This window comes from Sus scrofa, chromosome X (genome assembly GCF_054392235.1).
Source record: "Sus scrofa isolate SSC_HxYL_T2T_F1_AM1 chromosome X, Sscrofa_HxYL_maternal_Yorkshire_Landrace_v2.0, whole genome shotgun sequence".
NCBI lineage: Eukaryota > Metazoa > Chordata > Mammalia > Artiodactyla > Suidae > Sus > Sus scrofa.
Genome location: NC_139401.1, coordinates 25,155,002 through 25,182,985, shown reverse-complemented (window position 1 = coordinate 25,182,985; position 27,984 = coordinate 25,155,002). Strand labels below are relative to the sequence as shown.

General features: G+C 39.8%; 1 long non-coding RNA gene and 1 pseudogene across 2 annotated transcripts in view; one reads left to right on the top strand and one right to left on the bottom strand.

The window, feature by feature from the left end:
• The window catches only part of LOC110257768 (uncharacterized), a 575,664-nt gene that overhangs the window by 329,152 nt on the left and 218,528 nt on the right, over positions 1-27,984 (bottom strand). The gene's annotated exons all lie outside the window — the stretch shown is intronic.
• On the top strand, positions 5-26,613 carry LOC110257843 (large ribosomal subunit protein eL31 pseudogene; annotated as a pseudogene).

Below are 27,984 nucleotides of genomic sequence, written 5' to 3'. Positions count from 1 at the left end.
GGTCATGGCACAGACACCCATGACCCTGGCTCTCTCCCTACCCTTCTACCCTCACTGTGGCAGACCTTACAGCCAAGGAGACCCCAGACATGACACGGGAACCCACAATGCCCCAGGTGGCAACACCAGCAACACTGGCAGAAGCAAGACACCAAGGACTCCAGAGGCACAACTACCAACAATGAGAGCACTGGGAAATACCACTGACAGAGGTGGTGGAAGACGCAAAGAGCTCACTCTCAAATATAACCAGAGACAACTCAGGTAAGAGAAGTCAAAACTCATGCTATAGTGCTGCGTACTTGAAAAATAAAGAAAGGGCTGTAATTACTAACCTGTTGAATTGCTATAATAAAAAAAAAAACTTTTTAAGTTTTACCTAAAGAAGAAAGCTCTTCACTACTTCAAATGTACCAGCAGAGAAACAACTCATTGAGCACCATGAAGAACCATAGTAACACAGTATCACAAAAAGAAAAAGACAATTCTCCAGAAACCAAACTTTTTTTGCGTTCTGATAGGGAATTCAAAATAGTTGTCATGAAGGAGCTACAAGAAAACTCAGAAAGGCAGTTTAATGAGCTCAGGAATAAAATTAATGAACAGCAGGAATAGTTTACCAAAGAGAATGAAACTCTAAAAAAGAACCAAACAAAATTTTTCAGCTGAAGAATTTAATAAATGAGATGAAGAATGCATTAAAGGTATTGGAAATAAAGCAGACCATATGGAAGACAGAATTAGTGAGCTTGAAGACGGAATTCTAGAAAAGATATAGACATAGGAGGAGAAAGAATTAAGGTCTAAAAAACAAGGAGGAGGAGAAGGCAGAGGTGAGGAGGGAGGCAGAGAAGGAGGAGAAAGAGAAGAAATTCTATGACAACTATTTGACACTATTAGGAAGGGTAGCATTAAGATCATGAATATCCCAGAAGAAGAGAGGAAGAAGGGAACACAGAGTTTTTTTGAGGAAATAATAGCTGAGAACTTCTCAAACCTGGAGACAGAACTACATATACAAGTCCATAAAGCTAGAAGGGCACCTAACTACCTCAACTTACAACGACCTCCAAGACCCATTATATTAAAACTGTCAAAAATCAATGTCAAAAACACAATTTTAAAGGTAGCCAGGGGAAAAAAAAAAGAATGGTAATCTACAAAGCTATCAGATTTCTCAGCAGAAACTCTACGGGCCAGGAGAATGGAATAACATTCTCAAAATATTGAAGGATTAAAAAATGTCAGCCAAAAATATTCTATCGAGCAAAGTTATCATTCAGATATGAAAGATAAAGACTTTCCCATACAAACAAAAGCTAAGAGAGTTTATCAACACTAGACCTGTCTCACAAGAAATGTTGACAGGATCTGAAACAAAAAGAAGTACACAAAACTTTGAGTAAGGTGACAGTCAGAAAATTGCAAGTCTCTATCAAAATAGATTATGCTATAATCAAATGTTTAAAAAAGGTTAAAGGGGGAAAAAGCAGTAAAAATAACTGCAGCTACTTCAATTTGCTAACAACAACATAAAAAGGGGAAATTTAAGACAAAAAAATTTTAGATAAAATGTCAGTACTAAGTCCTCATTTATCAATAAATACTAAGTCCATATTTATAATCACCCTAAATGCAAATGGAGTGAATTCGCCAATCAAAAACAGAGTGGTTGGATGAATTAAAAACAAGACCCAACTGGATGGAGTCGGCCTCCACCTCATCTCAGCTCTAAAGAAAAACATAGGCTCAAAGTAAAGGGATGGGAAATGATACTCTAAGCATATGGCAGCCGAAAGAGAGTTGATGTAGCCATACTCTTATCGACAAAACAGACTTCAAGCCAAAAATGTTATCAAGAGATAAATATAGACATCATATAATGATAAAGGGGACAATTCATTAAGATATAATAGTTATTAATATATATGCACTTAACATAGGAGCGCTAAAATACATAAAGCAATTAACAAACCTAAAGGGAACATTTGAAAGCAACGCAATCATAGCGGACTTGATTTTAACACTCTACTTATATCAGTGGAGAGATCATCCAGGAAGAATATCAACAAGGAAACAGTAGCCGTAAATGAAACATTGGACCAGATTGACTTGATAGATTTATATAGAACGTTCTATCCAAATGAAGCAGAACACACATTCTTATCTAGTGCACATGGAACATTCACAAATATACACCATATGCTGACACACAAAATAAGTCTCAATAAATTCTAGAAGACTGAAATCATAGCAATCACCTTTTTTTTTCTTTTTCTCTTTTCGCTGTGCCTGAGGCATGCAGAAGTTCCAGGGCCAGAGACCAAACCCATGTCACAGCTGTGACCCAACCCACAGCAGCAACTTTCACATGCTGCAGGTGTGGCCAAAAACAAAACAAAACAAAAGCCATCTAAATTAGAAAGGAAAAGGTAAAATTGTCACTATTTGTGGATGGCATGATTTTACATATAAAAAACCCTAAGACACCACCAAAAAGTATTAGAAGAAATAATAAACAAATACAGTAAATTTGCAAGGTACCAAATCAATGTAAGAAAAAATGCTGTGTTTCTATACACTAAGAACAAACCAGCAGAAAGAGAAATTAGGAAAATAGCCCCATTTATAATTATAACAAAAATAATAAAAATACCTGGAAATAAATTAAACCAAGGAGGTGAAAGACTTGTACATTGAAAACTATAAGACACTGTTCAAAAAAATTGAACAAGACACAAAGTGCAGTTTGCAATATGAAATAGGATAGGAAGTGTGGGTGTCACTGAAAGGGTGAGATTAGGGCAAAATGAAAGAATAAATCAAGGAGATACCTGGGAGAAGAACGTTAGAGGCAGAGAGACAGCTAGAGAAAGGATCCTCATATGGGGGCATGTTCCAGAGACAGCAAGGCAATCCATGTGGATGGTGCAGGGGGCTGGCAAGGCGGACACAGACAGGTAATGGGGGACAGATCACCACACAGGACTCATGGGCCATTATGAGAACTCTATATTGTGTTCTGTGTGAAATGTGGAGCCAATGACAGGTTTTTAGCAGAAGAATGACATGATCTAACTTCAGTTTATTAAAGTTAACTCAAATAACTGGAAATTTGTGCCTTTGACCCCCTATATGTTATATGCCTACTATACTACAGTAAAAATTTTAACTACTAACTCTAATAAAAATTAATTAAATAATTAGTTTAAAAAAATAAAGTCAACTCTAGCTGCCAGGTTGAAACTAGACTGTAGGGGTCAGAAATAGAAGCAGAGGCATGTAAGTTACAGACAGGAGAGTCATACCTTATTAAACAGGGTTAGGTTTGAAAGTTAACATCTTCTGATCTTTTCATTGTCTCACCAAGAGAACAGATGTACTAGGTGATTTGAGTTTAGGAATCATGCTGTATGAAAAATTTAAAGAACTGTTTTGTGAGAGATTCAATTGTCTCATTATGATCCCAAAGGACCATAGGAGAAGCTACAGGAAGAAAGATTTCAGTTCAATATATGGCAGGACTTCCATGCAGCAAAACTTCCCTGTCACTTAGCATCTTGTAAAAGTGTGGACTTATCTCTGACAGAGGCTGCTTTGTAAAGGAAACTCAGACACAGGTTATACAAGATGCCCTTTGAGATTCCTTCTAACCTTGCAACTCCATCATCCTAATCCACAACTAACTGAGTTCATTTCCAGAGTTCTAACTAGGGCAGGGCCGTAAGAGCTGTGTCACAGAACACTGCAAGAGTTTCAGGTCATATTTGAAAGCTACCTCCTCCTTTGAAAATGTATCTTCACTTCTAGTCCCATGGTAACAAGCTTCTCCCAGGATACCCATTCAAGATAAATATAGAGAGACAGATACCCAAGATCAGGGACAGAAAGCCCATAATCCCTAAGGCCCCATTTGTGTGAGAGAAGAGCATCTCTCTGCCTCTCCTCCCAAAACTTTTCTTCTCCCTCTGCCTCTGGGTTTTCTTGATGAGTATCATAATATCCTCATGGCTTAGATGGAAAAATTCAGGTTTAGTGATATATTAAGTGGGCTCAAATTTGATTTACTGCGGAGTTCCCGTCGTGGCTCAGTGGTTAACGAATCTGACTAGGAACCATGAGGTTGCGGGTTCGATCCCTGACCTTGCTCAATGGTTTAAGGATCCGGCTTTGCTGTGAGCTGTGCGTAGGTCGCAGACGTGTCTCTGATCCCACGTTGCTGTGGCTCTGGTGTAGGCCGGTAGCTACAGTTCTGATTCGACCCATAGCCTGGGAACCTCCATATGCTGCGGGAGCGGCCCCAGAAAAGGCAAAAAGACAAAAAAACAAAAACAAAAAAATCAAAGTTGATTTAATGGGTACATGATTCATGGCTCCTGTCCATGTGAAGTTCCCAATGACATGCCTATGGTTCCTGGATCTGATCAGATCTTTCCCAATAGCACTAGTACATTTCAACCTTCTCTTGCTGCCAGGAACAAAACAGTGTTGTTCGTAGACATATAAGCTCAAAAATGAGCCCTAACCAAAAGATTCAAACTGACCCTTGAACAAGTGAAAACATATTCTCCGCTTTCCTCTGTAAAATGATAGTCACTCATCCAAGAGGGGGCTTTGGGAACCAACGTGAAAACTGTTCGTGGGTTTCAGAGTCTATGACTCTCAGGGGATATCCATTTCTCCCTGAGTTCTGCTGCTATCCTATTAAGGTAGTAGTTCTAATCACTCTATATTCATAGACCTAATGGTATAATTAACCCTATAGACAAGAGTGAATAAAAGCCAGAACAGTATTAAACTATCAATAGCTCAAATCCAAATATTCCAACAGGAAGTGGGAAAAATAACTCCAAGCCCTCACTTCTCCATAGCCCATTCAGTGATCCCCATGTCTGCACCCAGCACTGCATAGCCAGGAGGTGTTTTACTGAGGGTGATTCAACTCAGCCAAGAGGTCTGAGAATTTGGTAGCACCTTTGCCCCTTTCTCCAGAGATGTGACCCCATTTATGTCTGAGATTCTGTTTCAGCTTCCCTCTACATGGTCAGCTTCTCTCTCCTGTTTTCTCACTTGTGCCAAATCAAGTACAGAACCATCCAGCACAGTTCCTGCCAGATTCCTAATCCACAGAAATGGGGAGATAACAAGTGCTTTCTTGTTTTAAGATGGTAAATTTGGGGGTAATTTTTTATATAGCAAAATGGAACTAAGTCGTTAGGACTTAAAATGGCCCAATTTGGTCAGAGTGGAAGGAACCACTCAAGAGAATAAAAAAAGCATTAAGTTAACAATGAAGGCTGAAGCTGTACTACAGAGTTTCTTGAGTGTCAGGCTCAGGGAGTCTAGACTTTATCTGAAGAGGCAGAGAGGATCCATGAATATTTTTGTCTAAGGGAGTTAGCAGGGGAGTTGTTAGAAAGATCAGTTTGGCATACCTGTGTGGAATAGATTAAAAAAGAAAACATCAATGTAGGAAAGATGGATTATTCACATAAATATTCCACCCCAGTCACATGTCCTGCTGAATGATATCAAACCCATCCTGGCCCTATATATGTTTTTCATACACTGAGTTAGCTTGTGATGGATGGCATGATTCATGGCCAGTCTATTTTTGAGTCCTCTGAACCATTTAGCAGTGCCCTGCACATGGTAAGTACTTGCTAATAAGTGAATCATGAATAAAATCTTCCAAGAGTCACTCTTCTCCCTTGCAGACAGAATACTCCTCTTTCCTTAGCATTGTGTTCATAGAGCTAATCATTTTTTAAATCTTAGCCTACTATTATTTTTAAGTTTTATTGAAGTATAGTTAATTTACAAGGCTGTGATCATTTCTGCTCTGCAACAAAGTAATCCAGTCATATGTACACACCTATCTATTCTCTCTCATATTCTTTTCCCACATAGATTAACACAGAATCCTGGGTGGAGTTCTCTGCTATACAGCAGGTCCCCATTGACCAATCATTCTATATATCTCAGTGTGCATATGCCAATCCCAAATCCCTAGTGCATCACTCCCACCCACCACCCACCTGCCCCCTTTGGTAACCATAAGTTTTTTAAAGTCTGTGAATCTGTTTCTTTTCTGCCAAAAAAATTTTAGCCTTCTATTACTGGTTAGACTTTATTCTTTTATCTCCCTGATCAGTGTGAACCTCTTCGAGGCAGTCAGGACCAGCTACATAACTTGCCAGGTCAAAGTGAAATCAATATGTAGGGCCCCTTGTTTCAAAAGGATCCTAAATTTCAGGACAGTGCCAGGGGCTGAGGAGGTACTTCTGAGCTGTGTGCCTAGTTCGCAACCCAAGCCACTGGACCTAACATTAATAATTTTGTCTTATGCATTGTCCTAACCATGACTCCCACCATGAGAATGTTACATAAATGTTGATTAAATGTACCAAAAATGTTGATTAAATGTACCAAATAAACAACGAAGGTCAGGAGGGTTATATGGCAAGGGGAGGTTTATTTAGGAGAAGTTTAACATGAGCGGAGGCCACCATATAGTTAAGATAGCCTGTTTAAGACCCATCAGGAGTGCCACCTGCTGTCACCCCCTCTCCTGTTTGGGCTGCTACCTTGAGTGTCTACACTGCAAGGTTCGCTCAGCCCATGGTCCTAAAGCCCAGTCTGTCCTATGCTGACTCCCACTCTAGGGGACCCTGGCTTTGGTTTATTAGATGTCCCTTATGTAATGACAGTGGCAGTGATTTAATATGTAAGAAGCAAACAGCTGAAGGGATTTTGTAGGCATAAACAATGTACTGACTAATAACATAAGGGTTGGTACTCATAAAATAAACAAGGCTGAGTGATTCCAACCATGCTGCAGACAAATCCTAGTTAAATTTTTGAAAAACAAGAAGGGCAGAGAAGTGCATACTGATCACCCTTTCCGAGGAACGGCATAGACCTCAGAGATGAGCCATAACCATGAAGAACTGTCTTATGCATTAGACAGACAAGGCAATTTACTGAATCCTTTCTTATCACAGGTGGGCATCCTAGCCACAAAACACAAATATTTATCTTTGTATCTGAATAATGCCTCCCTGAGATACTAAGGAAAAGAAGATATTGGTCCTTCCCTCATTTTCCTCCTCATTTCAGGCAAGTTGCAGTCACAGCTCCAACAGCTGGCAAAGCTTAGCTATTGTAATGGTGACCCCCAGTGGCAACTGTTTGCAAATGAAAAACTGGCACCGTTTCTCTGGCAAGGATGCCAATTTCATTAAAATGCTTTCTTTAAGAAGGATATTGGCAATTTTGTTGAACTGTAATAAAAACTAATTGTATGTTGGTTTCAAAAAATCAATATCCTCCTCTACTTTATTGTCACTAGTTAAACACATGAGTTTTCCTTTCAGAAGAGGCTCTTTTTAAAACAAGGAGCCCAGTCTCTGGAAAGCGTGCTTAGCAATGGTATAATGGACCTTTTCTCTTCCCCGGGAGACAGGTAAAAAGGAGACCTAAATCCAACTTGGTTTCACCTGGAAGGGGTTCAGAATGAGCCTCCCCCAAATGTGCCACTTTGCCATGTGGATTACTTTGAGCAGAGGACAGCTAAGGCCCAAAAGACTCAGCAAGAGCCTTTTACCTCACCCTCAACTGCTTCTATGTAGATAGAGGACCTGGCTCAGAGAGAGAGCTCTTACCATAGCCAACTTGTTATCCAAATGACCTATCTGTATGGCAGGACACACATCTGCTCCTCTTCTTATTGTCCTGTGAATTATACTTTTTTTTTCTTTCTTTTTTTTTTTTCTTTTCAGGGCTGCACCCACAGCATATGGAGGTTCCCAGGCTGAGGGTCAAAACGGAGCTATAGTTGCCAGCCTACACCACAGCCACAGCAACACCAGATCCAAGCCTCGTCTGCGACCTACACCACAGCTCACGGTAACGCCAGATCCTTAACCCACTGAGGGAAGCCGGGGGTCTAACCCATATCCTCATGGATATTAGGTTCTTATTAACCCATTGAGCCACAACAGGAACTCCCTATTGTCTTTCTCTTTGAAGCCCCAGGTCTCTGCCCCACTCCTTAGCTCAGGATGGCGTATCAGCCTCAATTGCTTGACTTACCCTTGGGTCTCTGTCTTTGGATTCTCCCAAAAACAAATTTGTTTTTCTCCTGTTAATCTGTTTTATGTCAATTTAATTATTAGACCAGCCAAAGAACCTATAAGGGTAGAGGAAAATCTTTTCCTCCCCTACAACCTGTACTCCTAAGTGTGGCGAGTAGGGTTCTGAGAGTCAGCCTTAGTAAGAATATAATCAGCAACTGTTTATGTAAGTCTTAACTGAAATTTGGCAAGATAATTAGTAATTCAATTGAAATATGAAAAGATAGGTATGTGTGTTAAAAGGGCAACAAAGCAAGTCGAAAAAGTTGGGTTTGCCCTCTGGAAACCTGTGTTCAACACAACAAAAGAACTCAGACCAAAGGAAGCAACAATTCAGTAACAGAGTTATGAAGAATAAGCAACTGAAAATAATGAACTGCAGATCTCCATCTCACATTCAATATCCACAGTTTAGTTCTTTAATTCTGAAATTAACATATGTTGTGGTTGGGGAGAAAGGAAGCAAGAATATACTATAGATTTATTAGGTCACTGCAGGCTCTATTACATCAAATTCACATGAAGGACTTAATATGACTTAAACTATTCAAACTGACTAAAGAGGCATACGTTTGTTAGGCCAAACTAAATTGTGGCTCTCAATCTTTGCTATGTATCAGAATCACCAGGAAAGCCTCTGCTAGTCCTGAACCCCCAGCTATAAAGCAGACTAATTACATCATAATGGCTAGGGCTAGGGCACAAGCATCAGTGTTTTTTAAAGCTCTCTGATCCTAAGCAATTCCCACACGCAGCCAAGGCTGACTGGCTGCCAGTGGAGTTACTGGGTTTTCAGCCTCAGTTTGACCACAGATTAGGCATATCATTTATCTAACATGTAGTTTACTCATCTTGAAATTACAAGAATTTTCTTTCCTTTTTTTTTACCCCCGTCTTTTGTCTTTTTAGGGCCGCACCCGCAGCACATGGAGATCCCCAGGCCAGGGATCCAAGTGGAGCTGCAGCTTCCGGCCTATGCCACAACCACAGCAATGCCAGATCCGAGCCGTATCTGCAACCTACACCACAGCTCATGGCAATGCCAGATCCCCAACCCACTGAGCGAGGCCAGGGCTCAAACCTGCAACCTCATGGTTCCTAGTCGGACTAGTTTCCATTGCGCCAAGATGGGAACTCCCAAGAATTTTCCACTAAGGGTCTATTACACTCTCACCTGGGGAATCTCTTTCAAAATCCCAATGTCCAGGTTGGCCTCAGACCAATTTGATTAGAATTTCTGGGGATGGAACTCTACCAGAACATTGGTATTTTTTAAAGTTCCCCAGGCACAGTCAAGTGCAGACAAATGCAATCAAGGTTGAGAAACACTGCACATTCAACTATTGAGAAAGAGCAATAAAAAGCCCTAACCTGGCAAAGTTAAATCATTTTAAAGTATAGCATTTGTCTATTATTGACTGTTCTTTAAGGCTACAAAGACATACTTGGAAATTCAGACAAAGACTGCCTTCTGAAAATAAACACAGAAAGAAAAGTGCTACAGAGATGCTTAACTTAGTCCTGGGGGGAAAAACCAGATTAAAAAGGTTAAGTAAGCAGCCTTCTCCAAGGCCCTAGCACAGTACTTCCAACCCTAGCTACACATTAGCATCACCTGGTTTTTGGTCTTTTTTTTTTTTTTCACTTGTCAAAGCCTGAGCCCCAATCCCAGGGATTTTGATTTAATTGATTAAATTGATATATTTAAAAGCCCTCTGGGTGATTTTTAACGTGAAGCCAGCATTGAGCACTACTGCTCCCGGCAACCCAGGAATATGTCAGACTGCCAGAACTGCCTCGAAGACTGCTGTACTGGTACCTAGAGACACAAAGAGAAAGTGGCTATTTACAGAACGTCAAATGAAGCATAAATGAAGATGATGGATAGATACAAAACATCAACAATGGGTACACAGCTTTGTCAAAGCAAGCATTTGCCAAGCAACTTCCAATATCCCAATTCCAGAAGTAAAGTGGCTCTTCAAGTAGGAAGATTTGTTCCTCTAAACTATTTTCCATGACACCATCTTTAGCTTTATTTCTCACTTAGCAACTTTGAATCATGTATTGAAGTGACCACAGGTACAGACACAGACACTGTATTCCAGGGCTGGGACAGTTATTCTCCCAGGATCTTAATCAACTGGCATCCTGATCCTTGGCTCCATTTTTTTGTGCACCTACCCCAAAAATATTTCTGAGCAAGGCCATGGCTAACCCTAGTCAGCCTTCCTTCCTAAACATTTTGCCACTTCCACCTACAATTTTAACATGTACCACTTCAAGCTCTTTAATTATGAGTCATATACTATTCATTATTTTGGAAAAAAATATAAATATTGAAGGTTCTTAGGAAGATCTTATTTTCACATGCACACATACACACACACGAGTCATTGTTATCAGAAATTAAGCTGCAGGCAACTGATAATCCCTGTTCATTTTTCTTCAGTATCTATTCCATGTTTTTATGAACTGTTACAAATTCACAACTTTTTGTTAAGGAAGTTCCTTTCCTTTCTACTGGTATTCTGATTTTTTTCAATCAAGGTGGGGGAGATTTTACATACTTAGTAGGCTATTCCATGTTCACAATTAAAATGTCCCACCTGCAGATGTGACGGAGGTAGCTTGCCTCTTTAAAGCACAAAGTGGTTGTTTTGAGGGCCCTCACTAGCACACTGTATCTTACACTCAAGGTTGTCCAGTTGCCAGCTGAAACAATAGATACAAATGCAGAGTATTTCTTCACATTCTTTAAAATAATACCTATAATCTTGATCAATGCCTCTCTAATCATGTTTCTAATCAACCACTTCCTTTTGAAATGTAGGTGCAGGACCTTTTCTTCTCTTTTGTTGAACAGACATTTCCTTTTAACAGCCATTGAACACAGTGTCCCTGTTTATACTGTCTTCTCTTCATTGCCTAAGGAGATCAGAACCAACTCTAGGAACAACTTTAAATGTCTCAGTGGGTTGAGGATTTCATAGGAGATAAGGAAGTGAAGCGATTAGATACAAGTAACGTCATGATGAAGCCTGACTGTGAAAGGAAGCAAAGAGTATAGTGACTGAAAGGGAACAAACTGTCAAGAAAAGGTTCAGGGTTTTTGCTGAGTTTATAAGATGGGGCACAGGAGAGCAGACAAGTATCAGAAAATGTGATTCCTAAGAAGTCAGGAGATACTGGCCTTCAGAGAATGAGTGAAAAGCTTAGTTTTGGTGAGAGGAATACCTTCCATTCAGGCAGGCTAAAAATTTTCATACAGTTAGGTGTGGTTGCAGAAGCTGAAGAAGTTGGTTTCTTTTTCTCTTGTGAGATGCACAGTGGTTGGCAGAATTGTATACAAAGTGACTGAAGAGATGGTACAGTATTAGGTTTGAGCAGAGTGGAGATGTACACAGATGCTGACATGAATAGGAAACAATCAGCGCAGACAGCCAGCTAAGGATGACAATCATGCATCTGCAGCAGCCCCAGGCTAAGGGAAAGCAATCATGTCTAGGGGTACATAAAAGCCCAATGACAGAGAGGGCTGTTGGGCTTTTGTTTGTTTGTTTCAACTCAGTGAATGCAATGGATCAATGGTGCAAGATGATCAGAGTATTGGCAAGAGAGTGGAGGCAGTGATGGATCATAAAAGGTCTGGGAATAAACTAGAGGGATCATGGAACTAAAGGTCTCAATGAGACCAAAGAAAATGGGAGGTACGAAAACTAAAGGAGAGAACTAGAAGAACTATACAGGGCATAGTGAAAAATCAAGATGTGCACATTTTTAAGATTTCAGAAGAGAAACAATTCTAGGTGGTGAGAGGTTATCTTCAAGAGACTAGGTGGGTGAATGGGATGGAACCAAAGTTCAGGGAAGCACAGAGGTCAAGATAGGAAGACATCTACATGTTGTATAGGTCTTCCTTATTCACATAATATTACCACAGGATAGAAAATAATGCTGCAAGTCAGGTATCAAATATCCAATGGATGATAGCATGGACAATGAGTCTAAGGACAGCAACAAGAAAAGCATTGGGTGGGGCAGCTAGATGACATGAGCTCCAGAGGAAGAGTTACAAAAGAAGGCAAAAGTCCCACCAGGAAGATCATCATCTCCACTCGGGAAGCCAGTCCCAACACCCAACCCTGAGCCAGTAGGTGTTGAGAAAAGATGCATGCACTGGGGAAAGGTGCAAGTAAAACAGTAGCATCAGTGGTCAAGACAGACCTGTCAAGCAAGTGCTATCTGTTGCCTGTTCTGGCGACTAGAAATCCCAATACTTCTGCCCACTGCTATCTTGCTGTCAGAGTTGTCAAGGAAAACACTACAGTCCAGCACTGGATGCAACCATGTCTTATTCACATAGAGGAGAGTCAGCAAGTTCAGCTTAAGTAGTATGTGGCAGGCTCCCATGGCCAGCAGATCCCTGGGAAAAGGAAACCAAGACACAAAACAAGTGATCTAACTTAGGGTAAACTGTGCCCAGGAGAAAACCTACTTGAGGGCACTGTGGGAACTTTACAAAGACAAAAAAAGAACAGAATAGTAAGTAAATTCGAAGTGGAGTGGGTAATTTTAAGAGGAGAAGGCTGATGACATAATGACAGCAAATTAGGTAAGTAGTTAAGAATTGGGACCTACCCTCAGAGTACTTTAAAGAATGATAATCATAGCCACTATTAAACTCCTTGTGCCTCCTTCCATGGAGCTCAGCGTCATTGAAGAGGAATCTTTTCTCTGATGCCCACACTATAGAGCTATGTAGCCTGCAGATGTCTATTTTGAGAGTGATGGTGTTTTCCAGCTTAGCAATTCTCTATGCTTTGCTTTCTGTTATTATTTCATCTATTTTGAGGCAGCAAAAATGAGGTCTTTGTACCCATTTGGATATCTTGGTAGCAATTTGGCTCAATGGACAAAGGAGCAAATAGCAGCCATATTGCTGATTTGGAAGGTCTTCCCCTAAAATCCTCCAGAGTTGTGTTTGTTTTCTTAAAGACAGCTTCCTTACTTGTTCCTCAGTTATTTTGAGAAACAATAAAAATGGAGAGTAGAACTTTATTTTAATAAACTAGGCAATATAAAATAGAAACAATAGTTGCAGCAATATGGTCTTCTCTCACATTCCCCTACACTTAATGGGTGCGTTCTCTAGAGGCTCTGAGTTGGGAGTTTCTAAGGAGTCATAAAAAGAATGGCCTTCAAAGACAAAAATATCTGGGGCTTGAATCTTTCAGTTGTGCAACCTTCTAAATCCTTCATCTTGGGGGAATTCTTCCTCAATTTTTTTTCTTTTTAAGGACTGCACTTGCAGCATATCCAAGTGTTGCAGCTGCCAGCCTACACCACAGCCACAGGAGCACCATATGTGAGCCGTGTCTGCAACTACACCACAGCTCATGGCAAAGCCAGATCCTTAACCCACTGAGTGAGGCCAGGGAGCCAACCACATCCTTATGGATACTAGGCAGGTTCGTTTCTGCTGAGCCATGACGGGAACTCCCCTCAATATTGGTTTATTCATCTATGAAACATGAGGCAAAAAAAAAAAAAAAAAAAAAAACTTCAAAAGTTCTTGAAGGATACAGAGGATCTGGAACAGGGGAGGCATCCATCAATTTTAGCTTCTTTGGTGATGTCCCTCCTTTTCCAGTAAGGTAACAGCCTTTTCTCCATTTCTCAACTGGTTTTAGAGTAAAAATTATTGCTCATAATTGACTCAAACATACCTATTGTTTTTGACTTGGTTTTGGTAGTGGTTATGCCCACCTCCCTGTCTCAAATTTCCATTATTATGTTACATATTATAATTATGTACTAATGTGACTACCGCAAAACTCAGCAAATGTAGTTTCTGCCTTTGTCTAATTCATTCAGAGCAATTTGATGTGGATCATTCCTTGTTCATAGTGGCATTAAATAATTATTGACAGCTTGACAGCATGTATTTACTTTAACCCATCATTCTTTTTCTACTGGGAAAAAATTAACAAGATTTCTTTTAAGAAGCAGCCTACCTTTTGAAACTTAAATGTCAAAAAGGCAAGACATCATCTAGGGAGCAAGGATGACCTATTCTACAATTAAAATTGGTGCAATACCAAGGCTCGGGCTAGACATTGGAGATTCTGAATTCAGAAGTCAGGATTTTCAGTTTCAGTAAAATGTTGTTACTCATTCTAAGGGTCCCCATCACTCAGTTTTTAGGTGCAGTCTAGATAGCGGAAGCACATCTGGAACACTCAATATTCAGCACACTGGGCAGGGTTCTCCCCAACAACCTGAGATGCATTCATTCAGACACACCAATATGCTTCCTGGTTTCCTAGGAAAGGTCACATACCTCCTGGAGAGCAAAAATTCCATCAAGTCTTCTTCCCTCAAATTTAGAAACATCCCTGTTTTTCTTTTGTTTATTGTTAGTTTAAACATCCAGAACCATGACTACATGGGATGCAATAAGACATCACCCCAGGAGTTCCCATCATGGCTCAGTGATTAGCGAATCTAACTAGGAACCACGAGGTTACAGGTTTAATTCCTGGCCTCGCTCAGTGGGTTAAGGATCCGCTGTTGCCATGAGTTGTGGTATAGGTCGCAGATGCGGCTCGGATCCTAGCCTGGGAACCTCCATATGCTGCGGGTGCGGCCCTAGTAAAGACAAAAAAAAAAAAAGACATCACCCCAGATCTATTCTTCCCTTCCACTGACCTCCATTCCTCCTTCTACAGGGATCAAGAGGGAGTCCAGAACTTCCCTGCTTCTAGAAATATCCCCCACAGCTCCTCCTTCCTACTAACCTCTCCATCATTCTTTATTTCAAGATCATTAACCATAATCCCGGAGTTCCCGTCGTGGCTCAGTGGTTAACGAATCCAACTAGGAACCATGAGGTTTCAGGTTCAATCCCTGGCCTTGCTCAGTGGGTTAAGGATGTGGCATTACCGTGAGCTGTGGTGTGGGTTGCAGATGCGGCTCAGATCCCGTGTTGCTGTGGCTCTGGCATAGGCCAGTGGCTACAGCTACGATTAGACCCCTAGCCTGGGAATCTCCATGTGCCGCAGGCACAGCCATAGAAATAAAGACAAAAAGACAAAAAAAAAACCCATAATCCCACCATACCCTCTACTTCTGTTTGTGTCAGTTATCAACCCAAGTCTCTTGGTTTATCCTCAATGCTCTGAACCCTTTCTACTATGCCCTCCAAAAATAATCTCAAGGCTTTTTGGTCATAGGACCCTGTAAAATCTTAAGAAAAGTTGATGACCTCCAAAGAGCTTTGGTTTATATGGGTTATATTTACTAACATCTGCTGTGTTCAGAATTAAAAGGAAACTTTCAAGTATTAATTCATTTAAAAATAATAGCCCCATTACATGTTAACAAAAATTACATTTTTCTTCAGCTGCACCCATAGCATGGAAAGGTTCCAGGGCCAAGGACCAAATCTTCACCACGGCAGTAACCAGAGCCACAGCAGTGACAACACCTGATCCCTAACCCACTAAGCCACCAGGGAACTCCAAAAATTACACATTTTTAAGAAAAAAATTAGTGAGATGAGTGGCATTATTTTACATTTTTGCAAATCTCTTTAATGTCTGGTTTAATAGAAGACAGCTGGATTCTTATACCTGCTTCAGCTTTCAATCTGTTGTGATACACTATTTTAGTCAAAGTATATGAAGAAAATCTGGTCTTACCCAGATATGTGGTTAATAAAGGGAGGATTAGTTTGAGAATCTTTTCAGATAATTGTAGATATTATTTTTTGACACTATACCAAAACTCGACAAATGGTAGTTTCTTAGACGTTAGTTTCAGTGTGGAACCTAAAACTGTATTACCAAACATATTTTTACTCTGTTACATTAAAATCCATTAGTCTATCTTGTGCTTTGAATTGTTATTTTGCCTATGCATGAGTTTATGTTATGTATCACTCATTTGAAAAACATTTTCTTCACTGAGTTAGGCAGATCTTCCAAATATTGACACATTTTATTATACAGTATTTTCAAATTACATTAGTTAATATCACCACTAATCTCATCTAAGGAGCCTTTAAGTGTTGAGAAGCTATCACCTTGGTGAATAAAATTTCTGCAAAAATCAAAATCAGACTTGAAAGCCCAAATTTTATCATTGGCAACAAATATTGTCCACCATTTTCCTTGAGGTACTATGTTCAGTTCATTTGTTTATGAGAAATAGCCAAATACCCAGTTCTGGGTAGCCATCATTTTTTCTGTCAGCCTTTCTTTCAAGAACAGTCTTCAGGGAAAAAAGTTGTTAGTTCAGTTGGCAGCTCAACCAATTTCACCTGTGCTTTTCTTCAAGCCAACCACTGTACCTCAGAATGTAGAAAATATGTTTTATGCATACTTCTCATTTAATCACATTATATGAAAACAACATGGAATCAAAGCTTGAGATTGAAGAAACTGTTGTTCTAGAATTCATGACCAATCATCAGCAAAACCCCCGGAATGTTGTCTCTATGATTAAAAGGGTGTAAGGGTTGTACAAAGGGAGCTAGAATTGTTACAGCATATTGACCTTATCCTACAATCTTTTAATAAACTTCAAAAATGAGCTTTGTGATCTTGTTCTTAAGACTTTATCTTTGTACTAATTAGGATGTCTTAGATGGCAGGTAAAAATAAACTTTATTCAGCATGATTTAGACAATTGGGAAAAGCTATCATCTCTCAAACTGAGATATCTCAAGGTAGGACAACTGTAGGGTTGGTTCATTCAGGGCTCATGGTACAAAGATGGGTCTCACATTTCCAAGTGACACATAATATGTGACATGTCCAGTGCCAAATACAATGCTGCCTTTTCCTATGGATCTCTTTTTAAGAAAGAAGAATATTTTCTCACAGCCCCTCAAGCAGACCTCACCTTACATTTCATACCCCATTGAAACACATGTCCACACCTACACCAAATAGCAGAAGTGGAATCTTCATGAATGGCTAAAATTAATCCAGATTTACCCTTGGGCTTTAGTAAGGTAACCTTGCCTAAGGGATAAATACATAAATAAAACCAGGTTTCATTCAAGAAAGGACAACATAGAAAGGGGTTTGGGAGTAAATGCCATCAGTGCCCTGCCCATGGCCTCTGTGCTCTCACCCTTGCACATTGAAGGCTGCTGACTGCAAACCCCTGTGACTCAGCTTGAGGGCTTTTTATTGGACATGGAGCTATAAACCATGCCCATGGCAGGCCAGAAGTGCCAGAGAATTAATGGCCCCAAAACAGCCCTCAATCGATGATCCATAGGGAGTTGGTGAATAAATATCCAGCTTCCCAGGTGCCCATTTGAGATGACTTTGAGATGCACTGTCCATTTCCCAGAATTAACCACTGCAATAAGCCATGTTGGGAATGACTTAATACTGCACTTTTACTGGCTGCCTTCTTTGTCCTCTCTCACCTCTTCTCTTCCCTTACCAGTGTTTGCTATTATTGTCTGCCAAATCAACTATTTGCAATAGCATTTTTGTCTAAGGGTCTCCTGCTGGGGGAACTCAAACCAGGAAAACAGCCCCTCCCTCAAAAAAAGTCCACTACAATCAGAAACTCAGAGGCACTTTTTCAATTTTTGTTCTCAGAGAGCTTTTATTAGCATCCTCCTCCTCTAAGAGTTTCTGCTTTCTGCCAAATGCTACAAAAAAAAAATGAATAAAGAAATACTTACCTGTTTAAGCACGTATACAAAGCATTTTTATTAAGTACATAAAATTAATCTTGTGGCCTGCTATACCCAGGATGCCTTCTCAGTAACCACCTTCCCCTAGCCTCTGCTCAAAGGGCAGCTATCTGCAGACACATTTTGACCCAAGTATGGTCAATCCTTTGACTGACAGTACCCACATGGTATGAAAAGATAAGCAAGGACAATCCAATTTCCTCTCGTGAAAATTTAAATTAGGAAATACCAATACCAAGAGAATGAGGAATTTTACTGTGTGAAGATCAGATGGAGTTCTGAACAGTTTGTCAGAGCCATAACACAGTAAAGAGAAATTATTAGGAACCAGAAACTATGATGTATGAAGAAATACTACACGAGGTAAAGGAAGACAGTAAGCAGATACAATCAGTTTATAAAGACATTGGCACGAAACTGACGCCCCCAAAACTGAGTTCCTCTGCTGTGTTTATGATTAACCTCTGTGTCCAAAACATTACTCCTTCCCTTGTCCAACAACCTGTTCAACCCCAAGATTGAGGAATATCAAAGAAAAGGGGGGAATGAAACGAAACAGGACCCTGCGGGGCTCCCAGGTACCAATCCTTTCAAAAAATGTCCTCTGTTTCTTGTTTGTAGGAAATGGGCTTCATTCAGCCTTCATGACCTTCCCTGAGTCTCAAAGGACAGATTCAAACAGTTTCTCATCAGTGAAGGGAGGGGATGCAGAGACAAGGGAGAAGTAGTCAAGAAACAATGGTGCAGTCTTGGGCTAAGTCCTGGTTCCTCTTCAAGGAATATAACCGTCTCTGAGTTCTTCTACAGGAACTGAACACCCCCCTACACCCACCCAGGTGGGAGACAGTAACTATGGGCTGAGCACAGGATTCCTGAAGCACCACCCTGTTACCTTACCACAAACCAATCAGAAGAAAGCCACATATCCTGCAGACCCCCTGCCCTCAAAAATTTTGCCTATAAAAGCTTCTCCCCCAAAACCACTGGGGAGTTTGGGGGTTTGAGCATGAGCCACCCACCCTCCTTGTATCATGGGCACCTTTACAATAAATGCTGCATTTTCCTTTACCACAACCGGTGCCAGTAGATCTTCTCTACTGAGCACAGCAAGTGGACCAACTTTGGTTCTCTAACAGGCAGACTAAGAATACTCAAGTTATGCTGAGAGGGTAGATGTGGAGTGGAAGAGATTCATTAAGCTGTTTCAAGAGTTGTTTCTGTTCTGACCTCTCCTTCCAACAGTCTCCACAAGGCTTGGCACTGTTGTAGTTACTGAACTGAATTTTCCTAAGAGTCTGTCTCCTTATTGGCCATGTCTGTCCTGATACCAGTTCTCCTGATAGGAAGAAGCTTGAGTAAGTATCTAACAACCAATACTATAATCAAAATGCTTTTTTAAAAAAATTAAGTAAACTTACAGAAAAACTGGATTGTTTTCAGCAGACATTGAGATATTTAAAATGCGGTCCAAGATAGTAACAATATGAATATACTTAACTACTAAACTACTTAAAGCTTTTAAAAATGGTTTAAGAAGGTAAATTTATGGTATGGGCTTTTTACCACAATGATTTATATATCTTCCATGAGGTAATATAAATAAAATAAAGGGGGGAAATGAGACATGGTACACAGTTATAATAGAGTTGAAAATAAAGCAATCGGTCATGTGGTACACCCACATAATAATGGTGTTTTCCAGAATAATACAATGACTCTTAGTTAAGAGTCCAAGAAAACCTACTCAACCTCACACCCAAATTGAGGATATAAAAAGATTAAAAGTAGTTACAGGAACTGTGGAAAAATAAATTGATTTGCTCTGATGGCTTTTCCCAAACCTAGGGATAGAAATATACTGAGACCACCTGAAAAGTTTCACCCATTTCTCAGGCAGGTGCAGAAAGACAATGACTAAACATCAGACCTCTTTAGGGTCCAGAATATGGCTAGCGTGCTGCTTTAAAACAGGACTGAAAGATCACTTCACTGGTGGTCATGTGCATTCCTAGAATTATTCAGGAGAAATGTAGTCTACACATGAGCGATTTGGTGGCGTTTATCTCATGTCTTGTTCAAGAGAGTCCACTAAAGGGACAAATAGAAGCTCAAAGTGCCAGCAGATGACTAGGTGCTAAGGAAGGAGTTAGAAACCAGCTATCCAGCCAAAGGCTATCAGCAAAGCATGAGCCCTACCAAAGGAACTAAAACGGAGAGTCAGAGACCTTTGGGAATGAAATGAAGAGAGGAAAAGGGCCCCAGGGTCTCTGATGAACCCATAAATATGCCCCTAAAAGGTAACTTTAAACACCAGTTAGAACCACGGAGTACTGATGCTAGATTACCAAATGGTGGCAGGCAAGCAAGAATATTCTTGTCCTCTTTACCCTCTGCCTCTTCCAGCTCTCAGCCTAGATGGGTCTGAAATTGCTCTGGAACAAGAGGGATTAACAAGCAAGAGCAAGACTAAGAAGAACCAACCAACCAGAATCCCCACCCACCCACCCACTGGCAAACAGCCCACAGCTAGTGAACTGGAAGAAGAGAGAACCTTTATCTTCGAATGGAATGTGGTATTTTGACAGGACAAATTTACTACTGATTGAGGGTTCTTTTATTACCTAAAAGTGGCCATCAAAATCAAGGGACTCCCCTTAAAATTCATCAAAGGCTAACAAAAGAACCAGCCCCACAGAATAAACTTCAAGAGATATTAGGAGACAAAAATAAAGTTGCTTTATAATTACACCCCAAGAACCCTGCTTACTCAAGGGAAAGGTTACAGATATTTAATTTTAGGAAGCAGACTGGATAAAAGTAAAAAAGGCTCAATCTGATCACATACACTTTACATTTAAAAAATAATCAAGGAAAATACCACAAACCTTTATTTAGACAAGGACAATATTCTGAGTACAAGCAAAGGTACAAGCAAAATAAAATGAACAAAGCATGACAATATATCTTGAATTGATACCTCGCCAGTACAAGAACTAGAGAGCATTAGAACAGCACACATTTTTCTATGCAGCAAATGTCGTAAATTCTCTTTTCCAAATTGCAGATTCATTATTTTGCAAGGTATACTATCAAAATTCAAGGCCTAGGGCTGTTGTTTTCTCGATATTGGTTAAGTTTGGGCATCTCTTTCTAACATGCATAATGAAGCAGATACAGATTTTAAGTGTAGCAATAGCAATATTAATTAAGAATATCTATAATGTCTTGAGCATGTGCTCTGTGTCAGGCTTGATGCTCTAAGACTGACATGTATCATCCTACCTGAATTTCAGAGTCCTATTCTTGGTAGGTAGCTGCTATTGTTATTCTTGCAGACGGAGACACTGAGGTAGAGAAAAGTGAAGAAATTTATCCAGGATCATGGAATATTAATTCTACTAAGCTGCCAGAGACAGACCCAGGACCTCAGCTGCTTTACTGTGTTTTACTTTGCTGAAGAAACGTTCTGAACAAGGAGAGGTGTTTTAGTATATTGTTCTGTCACCAGGCTTTGATTTCTGACCTTGCAGGGTTTCCAGGTTCCTTTAATACCCATGCCACTGGGACAATCATGGTGGGTATGTTTTTTCCTGACAGATAAATCCTGGCTTCACCTGGGCCTGCTAGTGAACTCACCTGCAGTACTTAATCCTCTAGGCTCCCAGCTATGTCCCTTTAATAAGTCCTAAAATGATTAAAATAAATCCTCTTTGCAATTCCCATCAGCAACAAAATTATTAACAACGGAAAATGATTTCCATATGTTCCTGGTTTGCCTAGAGACAAAATTCCGAAATCTATTAAAATTACTTCTGGCCATGAAGCAGAAAAACAAATGTGCTTTCTATAATTCCTTCCTAATAGCATTGGACCAGTTTACCAAGCACCATGACCTGCAAACAACGACAGTTATCCCCAGTGACAGCACATTGGCACTTTGCATTCTGCTTTAAAAAAAAAGAAAAAAGAAAAAAAAAAAGCATCTTCCTCATTACAACCTTGAGGCCTTCTATGTTGGTAGATTCTAATATTTTGTTTCTAAATTATCCCTCCTACCTGGGGAAACCGTGTGAGGCTTGGGCTGCTTCTATAAATAAATAATATATTCTTTACAGCAAGGAAATAATATACCCAAACCATATAATCATTCCTATATACACATTCTCTTCAGAATAATATTTTTGCTTCAACTGAGATTTTTGTCAGAAAATCGAATTGGGTAATGTGATCGGCTGCATCCTAATGCACTGGGGGGCACAGGGAGACACTTTCACTTTTCCCCTCGCTTCTGGGTTCCAGGGTGCCCCTGACCCAGGTCACAGCCTGCCCTCTTTCCCCGGGCTTCTCATTCCTGTGCTTTTTTAACTCATCATCATCCTTCCTTGCTTCTCCTCATTTTCATGTCCTCATTAACTTCCTTGTCCTCATCACATGACTCAGAGTCATCACAGACAGCTGATTGGTAAATGAATTGCATTAGCAATCAGTTTACTTGAGGCTGACCCTGCCTCCTGGTATGTGTGAAGTAGGGAATTATAGATTTAAGGTAATGGGGTGGGGTGGGGTGAGGAGAGGAAAGGGAGGGAAGAGGGAGTGAGGAAGGGAGGGAGGGACAGAGCAGGAGGGAATGTGCCATCTCAGATATTTGTAGCAATTCACTTAAAAGAGATGCTATATGATAAAGGTGTTATGGAATGCCCTTCTCACTGTGATAACAGATCTTTGGAAAATCCAAAAAAAATCTATGATGCTTTATGGAGTTCCCATCGTGGTCAGTGGTTAATGAATCCGACTAAGAACCATGAGGTTGTGGGTTCAATCCCTGATCTTGTTCCATGGGTTAAGGATCTGGTATTGCCGTGAGCTATGGTGTAGGTCACAGACGTGGCTCGGATCTGGCATTGCTGTGGCTCTGGCATGGGCTGGCGGCTACAGCTCCGATTGGACCCCTAGCCTGGGAACCTCCATATGCCAGGGTGTGGCCCTAGAAAAGACCAAAAAAAAAAAAGTCTATGATGCTTTAAATGAAAGCCTGGAAGAGTATGAGAAAAGGAATCTGGAGTTTTTCCTTAATTCTTCTACTCACAATTCTTTTTTTCCACCCAAATAATTCCATCTTGCTTTGTACAGGGTGGAGAGCAGGAGGGAAAAAAATCTGACCTTTATTCAATGTGAGTGTAGTTTTGAAATTCAGGCTGGCTGTCCAGTAGGATCAGATTACCTACTGAATACCTCAAACACTTTTTAAAATCCCTGTGGCATTTCTGGCTTGCCAACCATATGTTGAACCACAAATACTTACAGTGTTGTGATTCAGGAAAAAAAAAAAATGTGACTTGAAACAGATTTTTCTCTACAGATCAAGTGGCCTAAAGATTCTTGCACTATGCTGGCAAAAGATGTGTTATGGACTGAACTATGTCCTCTTGAAACTCATATGTTGAAGTCCTATCTCCCTAGTACCTCAAAATATGACTGAATTTGAAGATAGAGCCTTTAAAGAAGTGACTGAGCTAAAATGATATGACTAATATAAATACTGTCCTTATAAGAAGAGATAAGGACAAAGACAAACACAGAAGAACACCAAGTAATGACTCAGTGAGAATACAGCCTTCTACACACCAAGGAGAGAGGCCTCAATACAAACAAACCTATAGCTTGATCTCCGACTTCTAGCCTCCAGAACTGTGAGCAAACACACATCCATTGCTAAAGCTACCCACACTGTGATACGGTGATAAGGCAGCCTGAGCCGACTAGCACAATGTGCCATGCAGATTCCAGCCCCCAGTCAAACTCCCAAAGATTGAGAGTCAGAGACTGGAGTTATCTGTGGATCTGGTAAGGGTATGAAAGCAACTCCAAGACTGTAATAGATAGGGAGTTTCTGTTGTAGTGCAGCGGAAACATATCCGACTAGTAACCATGAGGTTGCAGGTTCCATCTCCAGTCTTACTCAGTGGGTTTAGTATCCAGTATTGCTGTGAGCTGTGGTATAGGTCACAGTCGAGGCTCAGATCCTGCATTGCTGCTGTGTAGGCCAGAGGCGTTGGCTCTATATTTGACCCCTAGCCTGGGAACCTCCATATGCTGCAGGTGTGGCCCTAAAAAAAAAAAAAAAAAGAAGAAGAAAGATAGTAACAGATACATGGGACAAAGGGATACATTAATGAAAAAATATATTTGACTATTTCTTACCAACTTTCAAAATAGGGTGAGAGTTACAGTTTGGGGCCAATGATACTATGAACACTAGAGTCCTAGGAAGGCAAAAAAAAGGATAGCCTTTTTGTAATTGTCATGTATTTTTCTAGAACACAGAACATGAGTCCTGGGGTTCCTTTGGGATTTGGGGGACAGGCAGGATAGATAAAACATGGAGATATCTGTAGGAAAATAAAACTGTCTGGTCTTATGCCATGGCCTTCCTGTTTCACACACACTAGATACCTTCACTAAGACCAAACATGGTGCCTAAGATGCCGCTAAAACCTTAGAGGAACTTAGGAACAAAATGCTCATCTAAACATCTGCATTTTAGTCAAAAAAAGTACAATGCATTATCTCCCAAGTTATGTGAGGATGTTTCAATATTAATAGTTAGAAACCTTCCACTTGGATATAGGAAGCTTATTATACTTAAGAATCAGCTTTATCCATTACAACCACCTTTGTTTCTACTACTCATATGAACATGTTTTACTTAATTATCTGTACTTTTGATTTGACGATGAGTTTCATTACAGAAGGCAAAGGCCCATACATATGCATAGGGGTGTATGCGTGATTGTGTAACTGAGAAGGGCCCTGTGGGGCTCCTGGGCACACATGCCTTTCTGTGTCCTCCACTTCTTGTTTTTAGGGAATAAGCTTCAGCCTCCATGACCTTCCCTGAGTTCCAAAGGATAATTTCAAACAGTTGCTAATGAAGGAAGTGAGGGGATGCAAAGACCAGGGAGGAACAGTCAAGAGACAACAGTGCAACCTGGGGGTAGGGTCCTGGTGCCTCCTCAAAGAATATACACAACAATATGTTTACGCCTTTCTGCAGAACTAAAACCCCCAACAAATCAAAGAACTACTTGATGAAGCGTTCTTCATTCTGGGAACAAGTAGGACCACCAGAACCAGTCCTGGGGCCACTAAACACCAGCTTTGAAAAACAATGCAAGCTTGCCTCTACCCTGATCCTTATCTATGGCGCTATTTTTCCACTCCCCAAATTATAAAACCACCTCCTAATCTTTCCCAAGGGGGACACAGTCTTTAAGGCATTAGCCTGCTGTGACCTCCTTTGCCGGGCAAAGCAATAAAGCTATCTTTTTCTCCTTCACCCAAAATTCTGTCTCCACATTTCCATTCAGCACCAGCAGACAGAGGCCAAGTTTTGGCAACAATTACATCTATTGAAGTGAAAAAAAAAACCCATAGGAGTTTAGACATTGTGCAAAATAAAAATGATCTATTTGGAAGAATTTGTAAATGTATCTTAATGAAATTTTAGTAATTTTCAACAGAGAATAGAGACAAAATAGCTATCCTAAACAGTCAGTGGTTTCTTGATGTTTCCTTTTTCTTGTCACTTTTTTCTTCCATGGTGCTTATCTATTTTTAGCCCTTGGCCTCCAGTGATCTTTAAGGATTCCTAACCTTCTGTAACGCCACTTTATTTTCTAGAAGCAGATTTGTCTACAGGCCTCATTTCTATGATTCTGCTGTTATTAGCCTAATAAGTATTCTCCGTCACACTCGTTGCAAAGTGGTTTTCTAACAGCACAAACAAATAAATGATTAAATAAAAAAAATTGACTTTGTTTGCTGCACACAAGATTTGTACTTAAAAATAAGCAGCACTTTTTATTTTTTATGCTGTTAAGAAATGTGCAAATCCATCAGGTCAAAATAACCAGCACATGCAAAATGCCTGTTACTTATCACCAATTTTATTTTTAAGAGATATTTGAATAGTTGGGAGAATTGTCAATTTGTACATTTTCCTTTGATTATAGAGGAGACAGCCTGCCATTATACCAGAAATAGTTAATATTACAGCAGTAGGCAGCCCAGAAACATACAACTCCTTCTGCTTTCCAATTTGTATTTATTTGAAAAAGGTCTGGGCAGGGTAGTTTATGCCAAATTCTTTAAGAAGGTGTTGTATGCTTATAGCCTACCTTTTATTAGAATCTTAGATTCAGATCTTAGCAATTATACTATACTATAAGATTTCTTTTTTCTCCAGGAAACGTTTCTTATGTGACTTCTACAAACACATCACTTAGGTTTTTGTTGGTATCTAATATATGCATACGTGCTCACCAGTATTGTAGGACATGCAAGAAATACTAAAAAGGCCTAAGCTCTTCCTACCCGGGCCAAGCAGAACATCTCCTGAAAAGAACTGAGAAGAAGAAGGACCATCCTGCCAACAACAAAGTAATGACCAGAAACTATACCATCAATATTCATAAGTGCATCCATATAGAGGGCTTCAAGAAGTATGCCACAAAAGGATCCAGAAGTTTGCAACTGCAGATGTGCATACTGACACTAGGCTCAGTAAAGCCGTCTGGGCCAAAGGAAAAAGGAATGTCACATGCTATATCCATGTACAGCTGTCCAGGAAACATACAGAGGATCAAGATTCACCCAGTAAACTCTATACATTGGTTGGTTCCCTATGTACCTGTCACCACTTTTAAAAGTCTACAGACAGTTAATGTTGACAAGAACCATCTGCTGATCATCAAATGAAGTTATAAAACCTAATCCCCCCCCCAAAAAAAAATCCACATGAGATAGGGGTTCCCTATTAAGTTGTTTACAATTTAGTTGAAGAAAAGATTAAGAAACAAACAATTCAAGACTAAATTCAACTAAATGCTAAGAATGAGTTCTAAAGAGAAGAACTTCAGTGAGAAGAGAAATGGACAATGAAAAGCTCAGAAAGGAGGTTAATGTAATCTAATCTTTGAAGTGATCAATTGACTTATTGGTATCCACAGGTTTGCCATGTGACTTTGCACTTCCTCCATCAAAGACTGAGTATATTCCCGTGTGTCTTAACCTTGGTAATGAACTTACGACTTGTTTTGACCAATAGAACGTTAGCCAATACAAAAATCTGTTGTGTTTCTATACACTAACAATGAACTAGCAGAAAGAGAAATTAGGGAACCAGTCTCATTTGCAATTGCAACAGAAAGAATAAACTACCTAGGAATAAATTTCACCACTGAGGTAAAAGACCTGGACACTGGAAACTAGAAGATATTGTCCAAAGAAACTGAAGATGACACACAAAAAAAGGAAAGATAGTCCATGGTCAGGGATTAAAAGAATTTATGTTGTTAAAATGCCCTTATTACCTAAAGCAATGCACAGATTCAACTCCATACCTAAAAAAATTCTATATAACTATATAACTATTTCATATCCATGAAAAAGTTGAATACTTTTTGCCATGAAATGACATTTTTGATATATTATTAAAAGGCAGTTATATACAATATTGCACTATCAGCACATATCTGTTATATATCAATAATATACAACCTTAAATACATCTAATACAAAAATATAACATATAGGCTAAAATGTCCATTATGGATGCCTTTGGGTAGTGGGATGATGACAATTTTTTTTCCTTTTTTACTTTTTTATATTTTCTAATGTGTCTACAAGGAACATCTATTAATTGCATAATAAAGAAAAAGTATTTCTAAGAAAATGTTAACACATATGAAGACCAACCTTCTAAGTATGATGGTTCACAGTCAGAAAAATTAAAAATGATGGATGAAGCAATGAGAACTCCTCTTCATAGTAAGACTAGTATTACGTTCTCATGCCACTTGATTCTATGCCTGGGTCTAAATGGGACCAATCTCTCCCCACATGAAGTCCTCCTCCTTAAAGAACTTTTTGCAAACAGTTCTAAATGAAATGCTTTAGGATTTAAAGTCTTATGTAAAATCTCTTCCCACATCATCAAAACTAAGAATTTGTTTGAGAGTATGATTTTTTTCTGTATTATTTGCATAAGGACTTGAGAATCAGATTGGTAACTCTTTATGCTAAAATGCCATGTGTGATGGCAAACTGTTTATCTTCTATACATTGGGA